The sequence below is a fragment of the Macaca thibetana genome, chromosome 8 (assembly GCF_024542745.1).
Source record: "Macaca thibetana thibetana isolate TM-01 chromosome 8, ASM2454274v1, whole genome shotgun sequence".
Lineage (NCBI taxonomy): Eukaryota > Metazoa > Chordata > Mammalia > Primates > Cercopithecidae > Macaca > Macaca thibetana.
This window is the reverse complement of record NC_065585.1, coordinates 16,981,354-17,001,077: the sequence shown is the minus strand read 5'-3', so window position 1 is coordinate 17,001,077 and position 19,724 is coordinate 16,981,354. Positions and strand designations below refer to the sequence as shown.

The 19,724-nt window shown below is 43.2% G+C and overlaps 1 long non-coding RNA gene across 13 annotated transcripts in view; it reads left to right on the top strand.

The window, feature by feature from the left end:
- The window catches only part of LOC126961609 (uncharacterized), a 205,926-nt gene that overhangs the window by 168,306 nt on the left and 17,896 nt on the right, over positions 1 to 19,724 (top strand). For 11 of the 13 annotated variants that reach the window (XR_007728356.1, XR_007728359.1, XR_007728355.1 and 8 more), the window contains 3 exons: positions 6,918 to 7,108; positions 10,541 to 10,977; positions 17,003 to 17,130. This is a non-coding gene — a long non-coding RNA (uncharacterized LOC126961609). The remainder of the gene's footprint in view (positions 1 to 6,917; positions 7,109 to 10,540; positions 10,978 to 17,002; positions 17,131 to 19,724) is intronic. The other 2 variants (XR_007728353.1, XR_007728360.1) reach the window with 2 other exon arrangements.

Genomic DNA, 19,724 nt, shown 5'->3' with positions numbered 1-19,724 from the left:
TCTGAGGTGGGAGGATCACTTGAGGTCAGAAGTGACCAACATGTTAAAACTCCATCTCTACCAAAAACTACAAAAATTAGCCAGGTGTGGTGGAGGACTCCTATAATCCTAGCTATTCTGAGACACAAGAATCGCTTGAACTCAGGAAGTGGAGTTTGCAGTGAGCTGAGATTGCACCACTACACTGCAGCCTGGGCAACAGAGTGAGACTCTGTGTCAAAAAATAAATAAATAAAATTTGAGATTCTGTTTCAAAAAATAAAGTAAATACATATGGGTATAACATTTGGTATGTGTGTGCATTTGCGTGCATATGTGTGTGTGTACCAGATGTACACATATAGGTACATATATGTACAATGCAACTTGTGTGTGTGTGGCTCAAGCCAGGCAGAGACAGACAGATAGTAGATGATCTCGCTCATGTGTGAAATCTAAAACAGCTGATCTCAAAGAAGTAGAAAGGAGCATGGTGGTTATCAGGGTCTGGGGAGGGGGTTGGGGAGATATTGGCCAAAGGATATAAAATTTCAGTTAGACAGGAGGAATGAGTTCAAGAAGTCGATTTTGACTATAGTTAATAATGTGTTGTATTCATGAACAATGCTAAGAGAGTGGATGTAAAGTGTTCTTACCACAAAAAGGACGACCACATGTGGTAATGTATATGTTAATTAGCTAGATTTAGTAATTCCATAATGTATACACCGTGTCTTTCAAAACATCATGTTGTAAATAGTAAATACATACAATTTTATCTGTGAATTTAAAAAAAAAACAAAACATTAAACAAAACCTCCACCCCCGCGGATGATTTAAGACCGCTCACTGATGGAGCTAGTATGTATTACTAACTAAAGCTAGAACTCATTGCCGCAAACATCTGGGTGACAGCGCTATTGATAGTCCTTCCTGTAGTACCCGTCCCTGGCAGAAACACCTTCAGCCTTCAGGCTGGGTGCCCAATGATATGCTAGAAATATTAACTCCTGCAAATCACCAGAGGGGATGCAATCCCAGAGTGTTTGAGTACTGTTTTCCGGGTCTGGAGGAGGGGCTCAACAGAGTGATTCATGGTTTTGCAAAATGTGTTTACTCTGGTGGAACATGTGGGCTCACGTGGGCAGAAGCACATTTGCACACATGCAAAATGTAAGCCATGCACTGTCATCTTTTCACCCTTGTTTGGTCACCTTTGTAACCTTCCTTCCTCCTCCCTAGTTGCCTCCCCCAGCCCATTTCCTCGGCATCTTTTTATGGCAGTGGTTTTCAAACCTCAGTTTGCAAATGATCATCTGGGAAACATGCTATAATGGAGATTCCTGGGTTCCCCCAACAGATTTTCTAATTCAGTGGGTCTAGGGTGGGGCCCTGCCTGCAAATGACATTTTTACCGAACATTTGAGATAGTCCCATTTGACCGGTTAAGTGCTATAAACAGAGTGTCTGGGACTTATCGATACTTCAAAGACCCACAAACAACCTTGAGAACAAACATGTAAAATTCTTAGCTTAAAAATATGAAAACAAACTGCAAACTAGAAATAGTTATAGTGTATGTTTTATAGAACTTTATGTCAATTTGTCAAGTTTGCCTCAACTTTCACAGTTACATAGGAATTATTTTTTAATGAAGGATATGAGTGCAATTAATGTATTTGATACAATGTGTGTGAGGCCTACAAAAGCCTTATAAAAGCTGTAACTCCATCCACCCTGCTCTGAGAAATATGCCCCTAGATGATTTCTTGCTTGTAGCATTTTAGATCTGGAAGGCCCCTTAGAAATGTCCTTCTTCAATACCCAGATTTTACTATCAGAGAAACAGAGGCCTACAGGGGAAATGACTTGCCCAAGTTTGCACAGAAAGTCCCTGAAGAGGCCAGACTAGAGTGAAGCATTCGCAATTTACGTGCATGTGCATGCGTGTGCAAGGGCTGGTTACATCCCCCTCAGAAGTATCTTCTTTTTTATTTTTATTTTTTCGAGACACAATTTCACTCTATCTCCCAGGCTGGAGTGCAGTGGTGCGATCTCAGCTCACTGCAATCTGCTCCTCCCGGATTCAAGTGATTCTCATGCCTCAGCCTCCAGAGTAGCTGGGATTACAGGCACAAGCCACCACGCCTGGCTAATTTTTGTGTTATTAGTAGAGACAGGGTTTTACCATGTTGGCCAGGCTGGTCTCGAACTCCTGACCGCAAGCTATCCACCCACCTCAATCTCCCAAAGTGCTGGGGTTGCAGGTGTGAACCACCACGCCCAGCCGGAAGTCTCTTCTTCGTTTCTCTTTCACTTTGGCTGTGTTTTCCCTTTGGTCCCTATGTTCTCAGGCCAGTCTGAAACCTGGCCGTGATCCCTGAGGGTAAGGAGAAAGGTTAGTTGGGAGGTCTCAGGGTTGAAATTAATAGGCATAGTATCTGTCAAGACCAGTCTTCAGCTTAAGTCCCTATAGGGGGAAAGGGAGAGGAAATGCACCTAGAGGGGAAGAAGTGCTGAGTCATGTCACTTCAAGTAGACACATGAAAAGCTGGCTAACTTCTCAGCAGCCCACTGAGTTCCGACTATGTGCTGGACATTGTGCACACTAAATTAAGCTGACAGAGTCCCTTCCCTGTGGAACCTCTTCATTCACCTACTCATTTCACAAATATTTGCTGAGCATCCTACTGTGTGCCCCACACTGCCAACGAAGCAGATATGGAGCTTAGAACCTGGTCTGTGAGACAGGCAACAATAGATGACAGATCCCTAAACAATTAAGGCATTTCAGTTAAGATATTTCAGATAGTGACAATTACTATGAAGAAAATAGAACAAGATAATGAGAAGGAAAGTGGCTGGATGCAGAGCATGCCATTTTAAAATAAGTTCTTGCTATTTGAATGGATGAATAGTAAATTCCATGTGACCTGAAAGGGGATATACTTAGGCCATTTATTGTTTCTGACTCTGCCTTCCGCAGAGTAAGACTGAACTTTCTTGCCCATGGTGAGCAATTCTGGCCAAGGAGTAGTGAGCAGAATTGACATGTCATTTCTGTCCTTCATGTTGGAATTCTAGTGAGAAACCCTCCAGAGGTCACTCTCTCTTCTGGCCTGCTGCTGAGCAGTGCTGTGTGTAGAGGCTGCCACACTGGCCTGGTCTGGATGATGCTGAGATTGAGCATGATCTCAGGTTGACCTGTGATGAACATGCAGCTGAAAAAAGAAATTCATCTTTGTTGCTTTAAACCACTAAAATTTGGAAAGACATGTTAGTGCAGTGTAACAGCGTCACTTCTGACTAATACTGATACAACCTGCAAGGCAAAATAAGTTTGAACTGTCACTCTGGATCCACTGGTAGGAGTTTTCTTGGTCCTGAATGGGAAACAACTCTGAGGTTCCAACTGGGCCCTGTAGGAAATTGGGCTGTAATGAATTGGTGTTGACCACCATGCCTGTAGGTGGGAGGTGGCAGCTCTGGTACCACATGCCTGTCTTCCTGCTTTCACTTTCATAGGAGGTTCTCAACTGGATCTTTTTCTAGTCTGTTCTGAGCATCTATCCTCACAAATGATTCTCATCAGCTGCACTGCTTTATGGGGTCTTCACTCATCTCTTTCTAGGGCAGATTCTTCTGCTTGGGTTTTAAGGGTCTCAAAATTCTGACCCTAACACACCCTTCCTCAGGGGACTTCTTGCTGGCCACTGAGCATGCAGTACCCCTTCCCTGCTCTAGGCCTTGATCACTGAATGCTATCCTCTCACCCCACCCCCTGCACACCTACCTGTCCTGTGGGTATCCTTTAAATCTGGCTCTCAGAGGACTTTCCTTTGCAGCCACAGTGACCCTGCTCTCCTGAACCCAGACCACACAGTGCCCACACTCAATTAATCTTTGACAATCTTGTTTTATCTTACACTTCATTGCTGCATGGTTATCTAACAATCCTCATGTTGAAGTCTCAACTCCCTAACTAGGTTATACACTCAAGGAATGGCCTGGGTTTTGCAATTACTCATCACAATGTCTTGGTGATAACAGGCACTTGAGAAATAAGTTTTTGAAGAGTTGAGTGGATTGGCTGTGTGGGGCTAGAGAATAGAAGGGGAAAACTGACATGGAGTTGTCCAATGGTCATTGTCCAGATCATTCTTCCTGTCCTGTCTCCCAGGCCCGTCCTTCCTTCCATGGCTGGCACAGTCCCCATGTGATGTCCCTTTCCTGAAATGGTTAGACTTCTAATCAAAAGGTCTGGAGCAGCTCAGTACAAGCCATTGCAGTGGGAAACTCAGAAAAGGAACACACAGGGTATCTCGGCAGGATGAGACTAGGCAGCGATTCAACTTTAGGGGAAAGGGGAGGCTTCCCAGGGGAACGGATGTTTAGGCTCTTCCCAGAAGGAGGTGTGGGGATTAACCCAACAGAGGGGCCAGAGGAATGCTCTGTGGAGATCCCAACCTAGGCCTGGGCTGGAGAACTGGAGTTAGGGGCGAGCTGGAGCAACCTGTGACCAGTGACCAGGGATGGGGCTGGAAGAGTGATGTGGGACCTCCCTGCTTGCAGGAAGGAACTCGACCTTATCCTTAGCCCTGAGGGATGCCCCAGAGGGATTTTAAGGATGGAAGAGACTGATCTTGCTGTCTTCATGCCCTTATTTCATTTCATTTACTGCCTTTCCTCTCCTGACTCTGCTCTTATTTTTCTATTCTTGGACTAACATACTTTGTGTTTTTTTTGGTTATCTTATTTGAAAATCAATATAACCACATCTATAAAAACACTTTTAAAGAATGCCCAAACCCCAGAACCATCATCTCACCCAATTACAACTCTTGCCTTCGTGTCTGCTTGGCCTCTTGCCCCCTCTTCCTGCTGTGCGTGCATACATTTTATAGAGATGTGTCCTCAGTGGACATGGGATTTTTTTTTTCTCTTTTGCAGTTTTTTACACAAACGTTTTCATTTGTTGTTCCTGTTTTTCCTCCTTTCCCAGGAGGCTTTAGGTTCCCACTCTCCTCTCCCTGACTTTCTCACTGTCCCATCCACCGCTCCACCCCTCAGGCCTGCCTATGTGAAAGAGGTCTCTTTCTATGCAGAAAATCCACTTTAGCAAGATGTGGGTGCCCTTACACAGACCTCATAAGAGGAAAATAGCACATCAGTGAACTTGGGGTCCCTGAGAGTCACAGTGATGTTCACCAGAACCAGACAATGGTAATGTACCTCCCCCATCAGGTTGCCAAAAATTAGAATAGGTTTTGTGTTTTTGTTGTTGTCGTTGTTTTGAGACGGAGTCTTGCTCTGTCACTAGGCTGGAGTGCAGTGGCATGATTTCTCGGCTCACTGAAACCTCCACCTCCTGGGTTCCAGCAATTCTCCTGCCTCAGCCTCCTAAGTAGCTGGGATTACAGTTGTACACCATCATGCCTAGCTAATTTTTGTATTTTTAGTAGAGACGGGGTTTCACCATGTTGGCCAGGATGGTCTCGATCTCCTGACCTCATGATTCGCCCATCTTGGCATCTCAAAGCGTTGGGATTACAGGAGTGAGCCACCGCGCCTAGCCGGTTTTGGGGTTTATTTTAAGAATGTGTCAGAGCCTGGCATATGCCTCCATTGCCAGTGGCAGCATAATTTGTTCTTTTGGAGTACCAATTTGTCAAGAGGCATCAAAGCCTTACTTTGACCTTCTAACCCTATTTGGGAAGTTTATTTAGAAGAGAGTGTCCAGAAAATGAGAAAGCTGTGTGCCAAAGGGGATTCTTGCAGCCTATTGCACTTAAGGGCAAAATTAGAAACAAAGCGGACTCCAGGGACACACGGTCCTTCTGTTTCACGGAATCTTTCCCAGACATCTGAAGGGTCCTGGTGGAGAAGAGGTAGCACCTTAAGGAGAGCGGTGACAACCTGTGATGTGATAATTACATAAGGCATTGCGTCTTTCCTGAGATTACGGAAAACCTGTCTAGGGAGAGGCTAGCTGTTCACTGGAAAAATGAAGGTTTTACCTGCTTGGAATAATAAGAGTGTGACAGCTTCTTTTTTCTCTTCTTTCTTCTCATCTCTTCTCTTTTTCATAACTTGTCTTATTCAGTTAAACTCCAGTCATTTCCATAGAATAAAGTAAAAGGGAATATATATATTGAATGTGTAAGGCCCATATTCCCCCAGGAATGACATCACGGAAGGACAGCCTGACCCCCGCTGCTGTATCAGGCATGAGCACAGCGCAGACCACTGCACGCAGAGGTCAGGACAGGAGGTGCTCCTGGGTGTCATGATCTTGCTTTTTGTCCCTCATTGTCATGTTTCATTTCAACTGCACCATAATCACGCTGGGTGGGTAATGTAATAATCCCCATTTTATAGAGGAGAGAGCTGAGTCCTTAGGGCTCCTCACGGTTGCCATCCAGGAAGCCCCTGCTACATTCCAAGCTCAGAAGCTCCCCACACTATCTCCTTGGATGCTCACATAATAGCTCTGCAGAGTCACTCCTCAAACCTGCTCTTCATGATGGGGAAACTGAGGCGCTGTGATTTGCCAAAGAGTCGTAGCCAGGAAGGATCAAGGCAGCATTCATACCTGGATTCTCTGACTCTAAATCTGGCTGTGTTTTTTTCTTTTGAATTTTATTATAAATGCCTTCTTTGTTCATTGTCATTATCATCATCATGGATCTCTACCAGGCCCTTTACCCCCGGCCACTTGCCTCCTCTGTTACAAGAGGAAATGAGGAGACCAGTGTGGAATTTTTATTCCCATTCCCTTCCCTCCTCCATAGGCAGCCACTCCGGTGTGCTTGCTACAGGCCCTGCGTGAGGATCCTCCCTGTCTTGTTCTGATTGGGTATCTGTTTTTAATGTAGACAAATGGGATTCTGCTGTAGACCTCAATCTGGTTTTTTTGCTTACTCAACCCTCTTTTTCAGAGCCAGTCTTGGTGCTCTGTGTTCACCTGATTCATCTGAGGGACTGCATCTACCCTGCCCTTGCCATAGTTCCTGCCCTGTTTGCTTCTCCTGTTGCTGCTAGTGGACATTGCCTAGTTCTGTGATGAGCTCTTCACACCTGTGCCCATATGGACTGTGGGAGAGTTTGTCTGATATGGACCGTGATGCGGGTGAGTCATAGCGCACGCTCACACTTAATTTCGCAAGTACTGCCAGATTGTGTTCCAGAATGACTGTACTAATTTACACTTCCACAGGCAGTGCTCAGGGGTTTCTGTTTCCCTCTCTCCTCGCCAGCACCTGGTATTGGCAGATGCATCAAAAAGGACGCATTTGACAGCTCAACCGCATCAGCGCACTTGATTAGCATCCCTGTGACGGCCCTTTCTGCTGCAGACATCACTTTGTCATAACAGCATTTTGAGCAGGCAAAAGCATCAGGCAGGGAAAAAGGGGCCTTTTTACTGTGACTCCCTGTCTTCTATCAGGGAAGAAAATTTTCCCCAGAAATCCCCAGTAGACTTCCCCTATGTCTCACTGACCAAACTGGGCCAGGTAAGCTCCCAGACAGCCCCTGACAGAGATAACAAGATTGTCATGGCTGTTTCAAGCCAGGGCCAGTTCTTCCCCCTGCCATGGTCTTCGTTTGAGCACATTGCCATCGGCCTTATCCCCAAACAGAACTGGGAATGTTTTAACAAAGAAGAAGAGAGCAGTGGCCGATCAGTAGCTTGGCAGCCAACAGAGTCTTCTATATCAGAGTTCTACATTTGCCGATTTTTTGCATGCACGCTGCCTCTTCTATACCGGGGATCTTCCCCCACATCTGTTGGATTTGCAGAGAATTTCAGAAGCAGTGAGTCACTCATACATGTCCATTGCTTTGGGGATTCGATCCGGCCAGCTCGTTTTGGAAACGGCAATTCTTTTTGCCAGGCACACATGAGACCCATTTCCGCGCCAGCTGCTCCAGCTGAGGTTCCCATGCAGGTTCTGCGTGAGAGAAATCAATAGAAAGATTCAAAGGGCAGAGCACCGAAGTCCCTGCCCTGCACCATGATGTCAAAGCAGAATGCCTGCTGAGGACAGGTGGGGATGAAACCTGTCAGAGAGAACCACTTCTGCAAGCAGCAACTTCCCCTTCTTATCAGCCACGTGGATGCCATAGTAACCTTGTCTTTCTGGCTAGCTCAAGAAATTAATTTTTAGGATGGGTGCAACAGGTCATGCCTGTAATCCAGAAATTTTGGAGGCTGAAGCGGGAGGATCACTTGAGGCCAGAAGATTAATACCACCCTGGGCAACTAAGGCAACTCCCATCTCTATAAAAGTCAAAATAATAATAATAATTAAAAAAACAGGTTTGGTGGCACATGCCTGTGGTCCCAGCTAGTTAGGAGGCTGAGGTGGGAAGATCGCTTGAGCCCAGGAGGTCAAGGCTATAGTGAGCTATGATCATGCCATTGCTCTCCGGCCTGACAGACAGATTTGAGACTCTGTCTAATAAATAAATAAATAAATAAATAAATAAATAAAAACAAAAGAAATGGAAACCTTGTAGTTATAATTTGTTGAGCACTTATCTTTGCCAGGTGGCCTGGGAAGCGTTTTATTTCCACAATCTCATAGACATCTCTTGGCAGCCCTCTGAGAGCACTGATGTTGCTCCATCACAGGCTCCTATAGAATCCTGGTTCTGACGATTAGCAGCCATGTGGCCTTGGGACAGTCACTTGATTTTTTGTAGCTTGGCTTTCTCATTTCTACATGAAGAATGATAATAGTATATTGCACCTGCTCACATAGTTAATACACATAAAGTGCCTAGAATGGCACTTGATACTTATTAGCTATTATTGTTGCCATTTTTTAAAATGAAGAAACTGAGAGGTTCAGAGGGTTCCATTTACCAAAAGTTAGTTATAAGTAGCAGGGCCATGATTTGAATCCAAAAGTTTCTGGCTCCGAAGCTGGACTTTTTTATCCGAGGGAACATTACCGTTACTCCCCTCATCAGTAGAATCAATTTTCAGGTGAAGACTCAGTGACAAAGACCACAAAGACATAGTGTAATTCTTCTAACACGTGACTGGATCATTTCTGGGAGGTGGCTGGGGACATGGATACTGGGCCATAGAACAGGCGTGCATGGGATGGAAAACACAGCGCTCAATTCCTAATTTGGCCACTCAACCTTGCAAAGCCTCCACCTCCCTGTTTTTAAAATCAAGTTTTCATTATAGTTCCTCCCAGTAAGGATTTTAAAAGTGCCTTATAAGCTGAGCATCGCCAGGGCTCCTTATTCCAAAATTAGGATTTTATATGTCACTTTATATTTTGTGTCTCATTCTCAATTTCCACTTACACTGACAGAAAGTCTAAGAGTCATTTCCCCCCAACTCCATTTTAGTCACCGCGAGGCTCAGGAAACTAGAATTTCAGAATCTTCTGGAAGAGATGTTTCCTTTCTTAACCAAGGGAAATGGGCTGGAGGCAGGCACCACTGGGGTTTTTAGAAGGTTGGTTAACCACAGTGCCTAGCGGTTTGGGGAAAAATAAATCAGGTAGCTTTCTGTAGCATGAGACATTCCCTTACCACATTTGTCCACTTGAGCACTTTTATTTTATTTTTATTTTTATTATTTTTATTTTTTTGACAGACTCTCACTGTTGCCCAGGTTGGAGTACAGTGGTGCGATCTCGACTCACTGAAACCTCCACCTCCTGGGTTCCAGCAATTCTCCTGCCTCAGCCTCCTAAGTAGCTGGGATTACAGTTGTACACCATCATGCCTAGCTAATTTTTGTATTTTTAGTACAGACGGGGTTTCAGCATGTTGGCCAGGCTGGTCTCGAATTCCTGACCTCAAGTGATCCACCCACCTCGGCCTCCCAAACTGCTGGATTACAGGTGTGAACCACCGCACCCGGCCCACCTGAGCATTTTTAGATGTAGACTTGGTGATGAGTCTGAGGGGCCACATGTTCGGTCTGAATGGGGATCGCAAGCTCAATGATGTGGCTTTAAGCAAAAAGGGTAGCTTCAAGGTCTAGATTTCCTTGAGAGGACGTTTTAACCTAAACCCACATAACTAGTAACTTGGAGATCTTTTAATTTTGTTGTTTTTAAATTTAATTGACCCCATTCTCCCTCCTTTTCTCCCTCCATCCCTTCATTCCTCCCTCCCTTCCTTTGGACACAGGTCACCTGGTATAGAATCTCACACCTGGGAGATGGAGCCAGCCAGTGAGGCTCAAATTTGAACCACACACAAATCTCCAGGGGTACTTGTTAAATACAGATTTTTGACCAATTTTTCGGTGTGGGTCTACTCTAGTAATGAGCTCTCAGGCAGTACTGATGCCGCTGGTCCACGCATCAACCCATTTCAACTCGTGAGGAAGGGTCTAGTACCCTCCCTAGTCCTTCTCATGCACCAACCCATTTCAACTGGTGAGGAAGGGTCCCTAGCCCTCCGCACACAGGCAGTTGCAGATACTGTCTAGAATACCAGATTGTTTGTGCACACATTTGACCTTCCTGACCATCCTGGGGGGTGTGAGAATACCAATTTTTTTTTTCTTTTTCTTTTTCTTTTTAAGATGAGAAAACTGCTACTCAGAGATGCTGAACATAACGTGGCACAGCTGATAAGTAGCAAAGATGAAAGTCCAGGTGCAGAGAAGTTCCGAGAATGTGGCCCTCCTGGGATGGAAGGTGTCCTTGTGCTAGTCATGAGCGAGACAGAAAGCAAGTGCCATTTTCTCTTCTCTTCCCCTGTTTATCTCTGAGATCTTCACTTGGCTGCTTCTTTTCAGAAAACAGTGACGCACCGGACTCAGGTGATAGCCCCAGCAGTAACATTGATGCAGAGAAAATTGAATACTTTTCCAAGAGACCAGAAGACACATGAAGCTAGAAAAAGGAGCCCAGAAAACTGCCACATTGTACCCATATAGAAAAGCATATCCTGGCCGGGCGCAGTGGCTCACACCTGTAATCCCAGCACTTTGGGAGGCCAAAGTGGGCGGATCACAAGGTCAGGAATTCGAGACCAGCCTGGCCAATCTGGTGAAACCCCGTCTCTACTAAAAATAAAAAAATTTAAAAAAGAATTAGCTGGATGTGGTGGTGGCATGCCTGTAATCCCAGCTACTCGGGAGGCTGAGAGAGGAGAATTGCTTGAACCCGGAAGGCGGAGGTTGCAGTGAGCCGAGATCGTGCCACGGCACTCTAGCCTGGGTGATAGAGCGAGACTGTCTCCAAAAAAAAAAAAAGCCTATCCCCCTCTTCCTTTCCTGCTCATTTCTCCCATAACACATAATGCTTTTTCTAGTGATTTGGTCACTGCTTAACTATCTTCACTTAATGTGGTTTTGACAGAATAGTTGGTTGGGAAATTTTATTTTCAATTAAAATAACTTGTTGAACTGCCTTGGTTTTGAAAGGATTGCATTAGGATGGCTAATTATATAGCAGTTGCTACATGGAGATATTTGCACTCAATTTCAGCTCTTAGGTAATTCAAATCAAATGCTTGAGATTTTCCTCGCTGGAGCTGTGTGCAACCATCTTCCTCTCACACTGCAGGCTTCCCATGAGTTATTTTTAGAAACCCAAATTTAAGCAGCAATTTTGGCAGAGCCATTTCTAGTCTAGTGGAGTAAACCATATGCACTGATAAATGCAGCCAAAGAGTCAGTTTCTTTAAAAAGCAACAAAACCATCTCTCTCCGTTCATGGGGGTTAAATGTTTACAAACTGCAAACTATCCACTGTACTATTATATTCATTTGTGAACTCTAGCTGAAATGAGGGATCATGGATATTACTTTAAAATTACAAAAGATGTGTCCTTCTGCAAACTGTTGTCCTAATACTCATTTTTTTCCAAGATGGCAGGTCTTGGCAGAATTGACTGGGGACTCTGTTTTTGGCCTTTGAATTTCCTGTGAAACATGGAGATCCCTTTCTTTATTTTCCTACTCTGCTCTGACTTCTTCATTCACCAGAGCACTTGTAATACATCTCATCATGCTTATAAGCAGGAAACCTCCTCCTTCTATGTTAGAACATATTCTTGTGGGCAGGGGCTGGATTTTTTTTACCTTCTTTCATGCCTGGCACATAATAGATGCTCAAATAGTGAGGGAATACATAGATGAATCATTAAAATTATATTTCTATTTTCTCCTTTTTTAAAACAAATTAAACTTTTATTACATAAATATTAAATGATTGCATTCATTTCGTAAAAATTAAAAACTTTCCACGTAAGGCCAAAGTCCTTTTAGCTCACCCGTCCTCAATCCTTGTCTCCTCATTAGTTCTGTGTAGGTCACATTTCTTGTCTTTTATAGCACATTCTTGCAGACTGCTCTAATTCATTTAAGTGTACACGCATGCACATATACACACTGAGTACTGTTGTGTACACCTCTAGTAGAGTATTTTGCAGTTTACCCCTTTTCACTCAGCAATATATTGAGGAGTGCTATCCATGGTAGCCACTCTGTTCTTTTTAACTGCTACATTGTTTTATTGCATCATGTGGATGTAACCACCTTTTATTTGGACCAAATACACAAATTATTTATCTGTTTTCCCATTCATTATACTTCCAGATCCCTTCTCACGTGTAAGTTGACAGACCCAGCCAGGTTCACTGCTATCTTTTCATAGCTACAACTCATTTTATCAAAATGAGCCATTTGCCTTAGAAATTATATCAAACCAGTAGAGAGATTGTGTAAAATTCGAAGGGTTGCCAGAGGGACCAGAGTTTCCTTTGTCCTCACAGTCTAGAGAAGTGCCCTGTGCTCTGGGAACCCCACAGGGTTGGATGATGAGGGATGTTGACCACCGCTTACTCTGTGTTGTGACACAGTGATCTGGTGTCTGCTCTGCCCAAAGCCAGCTGGGTTTCCTTGAGCAGATCATTTCTTCTCCCAGGATGTTACTTCTCTTATCTGCACAATGGACTCAGTGCGCAGCCTGAAGCTCTTAGACTGAATAACTGGGTCTACACACTGCCACCAGGATTGACATAAAGAATGTCCTGTTAGCTCACCCTTCACTACATGTTGGGGTGGGGAAAGGTAATTCCTGATAAAGCTCCAAGCTCTAGCCCAGAGCTCTGAGCTGAGAATGTCTCAAAGAATCCATTAGTGGCAAGGAATGTATTGTCTTTAGATTTTCCTCCTCTTTCCTACTATTTTGCCATCCAGTTAAAATGAATATATATATTTTTCTTTTGCTTAGGTGTGTCTCTGTTCTAAGCAAGGTGGTATGATGATGGGAAAAAAGGTTGTGGTTCCCTGAATTCTACTTCCAAACTTGTTTAATTCTACCTGTGTGTTCTTAGGCAAGTCACTTACCTTCTCTGGGCTTCCGTCTATTGACACCACAATTCCAAAGGAGCCAGGTATTCACTAAAATGACACTGAAAAGTTGAAAACCACACTCACTTATGAGTGTTTCATTTGGCATTTGTGAGCCTTGTCACCTGCAAATAGGCCATCTCATGAATTGATGAGACATCCTCAGAGACCAACAGAGCCCATGAAATCTTGTTTCACAGGAGAATTTGCAGCTGTCCTGGCCCTTGGTGACACATGCTAAGCCCTTCAGGGGCTTCTGAGAGAGGCCCAGAGAAGGTGCTGAGCTACCATGATTCACAGGTGAAATTTTCTCACCTAGGCCCTGAGGCTTTGCGGTGGATCCACGGCAAAGGGTATTCCCCTGCTTTGAGGCTCAGGACCACAGAGGTCACAGGATCTGATTCAGATGCCAGCGGGTTTCCCTAGGGGGCCCAATCAGGCTTTCCATGTAGTGCAAGAGTTATGGTTCCCTGCTGGGTGTTTCACACGGGTCAGCCGACTCAATGCGGTTCTGAAGGTGAAAGGTCAGTGTAAGTGGGTGTGAAGCCACGTGGGAGGCATAGCCCAGCTAAGTGTCTGGGGTTTTGGTTCCCCTAGTCCCAGAACTTTGTTTTTTGCCCCTACTGTGAGTTTCTGTTCCTGAACACCCCTTTAGTTAAGTGTTCCCTGGTTGAGCAGGTTTCTACCAAAGGAGACCAAAGCCTGTGGTGCTTTTCTGCTGCTGAGCTTGCTGGGGTAGGTGACTAACCCTCTCCTAGCCTCTGCTTTCTAACCTGCTCGGGCTTCAGGGGGTGAAATGAGACTCTACAATAGGTGCTCAATCCACATTTCTTTTATTTCCCTTTTCCTGTTTCATATGGAAAAAATAACCCATAATTTTATAAGCACTGAATCTGTAACGGAGCTTCCAAAAACCCACGCTGGGCATTTTTTCACATTAACTAAGATAAACCAAAAAGGCAGTACCACGAATAGAGAAAATCATTAGGAAGGTGTACATGATACATGAGTTTTTTACATAAAAGGAATGGTGATCGTTTCCATGTATCAAACCTCTCTGACTGCAAAGTTTTCAGCAGCTGCCTTCCTCATTTTAATAAAATGCTGGTAGATCTGGTTTGCATTTTGGTAGATAAATGCAGAACAAGTCGCATTGACATTCCCTGCGTTTATCATCCTCCCAGCCACCAATACCGTTTTCATTCTCAAAGCCCGGAAACTTTAAGAAATGAATCAGCCTGGCCTATGATTCACAGATACTTGATCTGAAATGCTTGGTGGTGTGGGGTTGGTGGATGGGGTAGAGACAAAAATAAATTTCCTGACCCCAAAAGTCAGTTCAAGTGAACTAGAATGAGCAGAGAGGGGTCGTGGGGATGGTTCCCGCCCTCCAGGAGCTGCACTTCCAAGTCTGACTTAGGGTGATCACACGTCCAGGGTTGCTGGTGGAGCTTCAGTTTACGCCTGTGGTCCTAGTCTCTTAAACGGTTAGCGTGCCTGTCCACGATTAGGAATGTCCCAGGTTGGGAAGAGGTAGGATTCTGAGGAGAGTAGAGTGGTAATTCTTAAAGGCCAGAGATAACATTTAATCATGTGTATCTTCAGTGCCTAGCCTCTTGTAAGGAATTAATAAATAAATGCTTGCTGAGTAGGCGAGTGAGTAAGTAGTTTCTTAACCTCCCATCCTTGTTCTCTAAATGTCTATTTCTCATTTTTCTTTGCATGTTTGAAGCACCTAGTGACTCTACTGGGTTCTCAATAAGTATATTTTGAATAAGCCAGTGGTTCAGAGGTCAGTTTCTTACTTGCTTGTAAGCAACCCCATGCTATCTAGCTCTGGGCTTTGAGTGGGTTAGCCCAGGTTAGTTAGAACTTAGTACTAAGAACAATGGCTTCCACGTAGTGAGTTCCTAAGAAATGGTCACGGAGGAGGTGGACGTGCTGCTATTGTTATTAGCCATCTGGCTTTACTACCGGTTTTTGTCTTTTTTCCCCTAACTGTAGGATTCGTAGACTATATATATATATTTGAGACCTCATATGTATTTTTAGAAGATAAATCAAACATATTATAAGAAATTGAAAAAATGAATAAAATAGTTATCCTAATTTCATGACCCTGGTAACATACTATCAATTGTCATTACCAATGTGCTATACCCCATTTGTGTCCATTTATACAAGTGTTGACAGGGTCTCACTTTGTTGCGTAGGCTGCAGTGCAGCGGCGCAAACATGGCTCACTGCAGCCTCGTCGACGTCCTGGGCTCAAGCAATTCTCCCACTTCAGCACCCCCCGAGTAGTTGGGACTAGAGGCACCGGTCACCAAGCTTGGCTAATTAGGGTTTTTTGTTTCGTTTTGTTTTTGGGATATTTTATTTTCTTCTTTTCTTTTTTTTTACATGTTATCTTAAGGTGATTTCCAATTTTTTTTTCTATTTGCATTTTTCCACAAGCATTGTCCACGTTATTCCATAACCTTTTCAACTACCATTTTGAAATTTGCTTTTATCCATGTGGTTGTTTGTGATGAACTACAGGTTGCTGACTTTCTTCCCCTTCTGTAAATAAAGTTTTCCTCCTACTATGTCCTGTATTTCAAGAAGATCTCAGCAGTGGAATCATTCGATCAAAGGATATGACTGTTGCTCAGCTCTCTGTGTGCATGTAAATTAATAGGCTGTTTATTTGAGCAGTTGTAGGCTTACAAAAATATTGAGTCAAAAGTATAGAGTTCTCATATATTCTCCTCTTCTCCCTCCATATCCCCTATTGTTCGAATCTTGAATTAATATGGTACATTTGTTACAATTTATGAACCAATATTGATACACTAAGAGTTACTGGAGTCCATAGTTTACATTGGGCTTCACTCTTCATGTTGTATAGTTCTGTGGGTTTTGATAAATGCATAGTGTTATGTACCTACCATTATAATATCATACAAAGTAGTTTCACTGTCCTAAAATTCCCCTGTGCTTCCCCTATCTCTCCTCATTACTCTCTGTCTCCCCCTAACCCCTGTCAACCCACTAATCTCCACAGTTTTGTCTTTTTCAGAATCACACAGTTGGAATCACATAGGATGCAGCCTTTTCTTTTTCTTTTTCTTTTTTTTTTTGTTGAGGCAGAGTCTCGCTCTGTCGCCCAGACTGGAGTGCAATGGTGTGATCTTGGCTCACTGCAAGCTCCGCCTCCTGGGTTCAAACAATTCTCCTGCCTCAGCCTCCAAGTAGCTGGGACTACAGGCGCCCGCCACCATGCCTGGCTAATTTTTTGTATTTTTAGTAGAGACAGGGTTTCACCATGGTAGCCAGGATGGTCTCGATCTCCTGACCTCACGATCCGCCCGCCTTGGCCTCCCAAGGACGTGGCCTTTTCAGACTGATTCTTTCAGTTAGTAATATGCATTTAAGGTCCCTCCATGTCTTTTCATAGCTTAACACCTAATTCTTTTTTAGTGCTGAATAATATTTCTTTGTCTGGATGTACCACAGTTTCTTTACCCTGTCACCTACTGAAAGGCCTCTTGGTTGCTCCCAGGTTTTTGGCAATTATGCATAAAGCTGCTATAAACATTTGTGTGTAGGTTTCTGTGTGGATGTAAGTGTTCAACTTATTTGGGTAAATATCAAGGCATTCTGTTGCTAGATCTTACGGTAAGAATATGTTTTGTTTTGTAGGAAACTGCCAAATTGTCTTCCAAAGTGGCTACATCATTTTGCAATCCCACCAACAATGAGAGTCCCTGTTGCTGCAAATCCTCCACCAGAATTTGGTATTCATGTTTTGGATTTCAGCATTCTAATAGGTGTGTAGCCATATCTAATTGTTGTTTCAATTTGCATTTCCCTGATGACATATGTTTATTTGCCATCTGTACGCCTTCTTTGATGAGATGCCTGCTCAGGTCTTTTGCTTATGTTTTAATTGAGTTGCTCATTTCCCTATTCTTGAGTTTTAAGAGTTCTTTGTACACTTCGTATAACATTCCTTTAAGTGACATGTCTTGTGCAAATATTTTCTCCCAGGCAATGGCTTGTCTTTTCATTCTCTTTTAGTGTCTTTGCATATCAGAAATTTTTAATTTTAATGGAGTCCAACTCATCAATTAGTTTTTTCATAGATTGTGCCTTTGGTGTTGTATCTAAAAAGTTATTGCCATACTCAAGGTTATCTAGGATGCTCTCCTTTGTTATCTTCTGAGAGTTTTATCATTTTTAATTTACTTTTAGTTCTATGATGCATGTTGAGGTAATTTTTGTGAAGGGTTTAAGATCTATGTTTAGATTCGTTTTTTGCAAATGAACGTCCATGTTTCAGCACCATTTGTTGAAAAAAAATATCTTTCCTCCATTGTAGTCTCTTTGCTCCTTTGTCAAAGGTCAATTGACTATATGTATGTGGGTCTGTTTCCAGGTTCTATGTTCTGTTCCATTGATCTGCTTGTTTATTCTTTTGCCAATACCACGCCATCTTGATGACCGTAGCTTTATAGGAAGTACTGGAGTTGAGTAGTGTCAGTCCTCCAGCTTGTGTGTTCTTTTCCTGCAGTATTGTGTCAGCTATTCTGGGTCTTCTGCCTCGCTATAAAAGAATCAGCTTGTAGATATCTACAAAATAACTTGCTGGGATTTTGACATACCACAGATTGTTTATCTATTCACTTACTGAAGGACATCTTAGTTGCTTCCAATTTTTGTCAACTACAAATAAAGGTGCTGCAGACATTGGTACATAGGTTTTTGTGGGAACAGGAACCCTACTCATTTGGGTAGACACCAAAGAGCACAATTATTGGATCACACGGTAAGACTATGTTTAGCTCCTTAGGAAACTGCCATAGCTATGTTTTTTGTATTTATTCAGAGATTTTTTTATTACAATGTCACTAACATGATTAACCCGCAGAATAGCAGAATAAATCTTTGGGTCGGGGGTTATTAGCCTTGCCTTCTGGCTAATGTTATTAAATGTTATTGCTGAAAGAAACACTGAAGGTTCCTAAGCCTCTAAACTTTCTGAGTGTGAGATCCACATCCCCTATCACTGCTCCTCTGTGGCTTCCATGGCACTGTGAGTATAATAGTTGCTCAATTAGTGTCCACTACACACTGAATACCAATAATGGAAAAACCACTTCACCATACAGATGAAAACACAAAGGTCGCAAAACGAAAAATGAGATACTTCTGACCAAACAGCATTTTACTAGTAACAGAACCAAGACTAAAACTAAACTATTGTGCCTTGTAGATCTGCAGACCTGTATTTTGAAGCATCAATCCTTGATTCATGACATTCAAGCAAGACAAGCTGGAGGATTCTTAAATCTGTAGTTAGTATTGTATGGAACACCTCCCCTCACTTTCAGGCCTACCCACTACTGACTGCCATTACCAGATTGCCCAAAGACGCCCAAAATGGTATTCTAATCTGAGTACAAGGCCACTGTAGCTACAAAGTCTAGTAGGGTAACGAGTAATAATAGCAGTGACAACAATAATAAAAATAGCCAAGAATTATTCATTGCTTAGTATTGTCAGGGTCTTTGCATATATTATTTCATTTTACATTCACAGCTGCCCCTTGGTTCACATCATTACTAGCCACAATTTAGAGATAAGTAGATTGAGCTTTAGGGAGGTTAAGTAACTTGTTCGGGGTGCTACAACTTTCACTTAAAGCCAAATGTGTGTCCATCCGTTCTCGACTCCACTTAGCAATGTACTACTTTACATTTAAAATAATGAGATTTAGAGCTAGATGGGCCTGCATTAGTATTCTGGAGCTGCCACATTGTAAGTCATGCGATCTTAACCTTGTGCCTTCTAGTTGCAATGTTCCCATCATGGGGTACTAACACCCATGGCAAATGCTGTCTCTTGTTACCTCAAAACCATTGCCTCCCACTGTACAGAACGTCAATATGTTCAAAGGGTTGGCAGGAGGCCTCAGGTCTCAGGGAAGTCAGACTCTTATCCCAACCTGGTGAGATGAATCATGACTGGTTTAAACTAGATATGGTAATGGCAGGCAAGTTACCCAGTCTTGTTAGGAACAGTATGCTGAGGAGGGAGTCTCTTTCTAAAGAAAAAGGCAAAGCCCATTGCAAAGGAAGCTTATTACTCTTTTCCTTTCTTCCTCCCTGGATCTTGTATGTGATACCTGGATGTGCAGCAGCCATCTTGTAATTATGAGGTGACAAGTCAATAGACTGAGATAATGGAGCAGCAAAGATAGAAAAGGTCTGGATTTTTTATAGCATTGTTGAACCGTTCCATCAGCTTAAGACAGATGGCTATCTTCAGACTTCTTGTTATGTACAACATGTCCTATTGTTTAAGTCACTCTAATTCGGATTGTCTCTTATTTACAGCTGAAATTATTTCTAATAGATAGATT